The 947-nt window shown below is 35.2% G+C and overlaps 1 long non-coding RNA gene across 1 annotated transcript; it reads right to left on the reverse strand.

The window, feature by feature from the left end:
* Positions 1 to 608, reverse strand: LOC107655828 (uncharacterized). The gene is made up of 3 exons (XR_001630495.1): positions 415 to 608; positions 160 to 275; positions 1 to 29 (listed from the first exon to the last, which is right to left on the reverse strand). It is a non-coding gene; the product is annotated as an uncharacterized LOC107655828 (long non-coding RNA).
* Positions 609 to 947: the final 339 nt, after the last annotated feature.

Here is a 947-nt window from a genome sequence, read left to right on the forward strand (position 1 = left end):
CAAGGATCATGGCTGCGATCATCGAACATCTAGAGAAGATGAATAAACATCAACAAATTAAAATTGATTCACATGCATCCAAACTCGCATACATTTCAAAAGGTGCAAAATAAAGGGATATTTCACTCAAAAATGACAATTTGCTGTTAATTTACTCACCCTCAAGCCATCCAAATGTAGGTGACTTTTCTTCTTCAGTTCAACACTAAAGAAGATTTTTAGCTGAAACTGTGGTCCTTGGTGATTCATATAATGCAGGTCAAAGGCTACTGGCACTATGAGAGTCAAAAAAACATACACAGGAAAAACTAATTTAATATTGTGGCTCCTGACGATACATTGAGGTCTTATGAAGTATAGTGAGTAAATTAACAGCAACTTTTCATTTTTAGGTGAACTATCCCTTTAACCTACCAGCATACTTCAATGAGTCTTTATGACAAGGCTCTCTTCCCGCCTGCTTCACGATGACCGCCTGTCTGCTAGTGCCGCTGCGGGAGACAAACGGGAAATTTGCTATTATACCTTTCAAATAACATTACAATAAAACTTGTAAGGTAATTAAGAAAAGTGTATATATGCGTTTTATTCTCTACTTACCAATTTAACGTTTGATTTTCATCTTTTAGATGGCTCTCTCTGCAGTGCCTCAGTCTGGACCGCTGCTTCAGCAAATTCACAACGACCAAAACTTACCGCCTTGTGTTATATCGACCAATCAGCGCGTTTGTCAAGGCAGAATTTCAAACACGACCAATCATATTAAACAGAGACATAGAGCATAATTTAAATAAATTGAAATTTTGAGTTCATTACACTTAAAATCTTAATTCAAAAGATTTTTGCTCCCAAATGAGTTAATTAAACATACCTGTTTAATTTTTGACACCAAAACTTGGTAACTAATGTTACGTTATGATAAATTGATTTCTTTATTAATGACAACA

This window comes from Sinocyclocheilus anshuiensis, unplaced genomic scaffold (assembly GCF_001515605.1).
Source record: "Sinocyclocheilus anshuiensis isolate Anshui unplaced genomic scaffold, SAMN03320099.WGS_v1.1 scaffold1527, whole genome shotgun sequence".
NCBI classification, from domain to species: Eukaryota; Metazoa; Chordata; class Actinopteri; order Cypriniformes; family Cyprinidae; genus Sinocyclocheilus; species Sinocyclocheilus anshuiensis.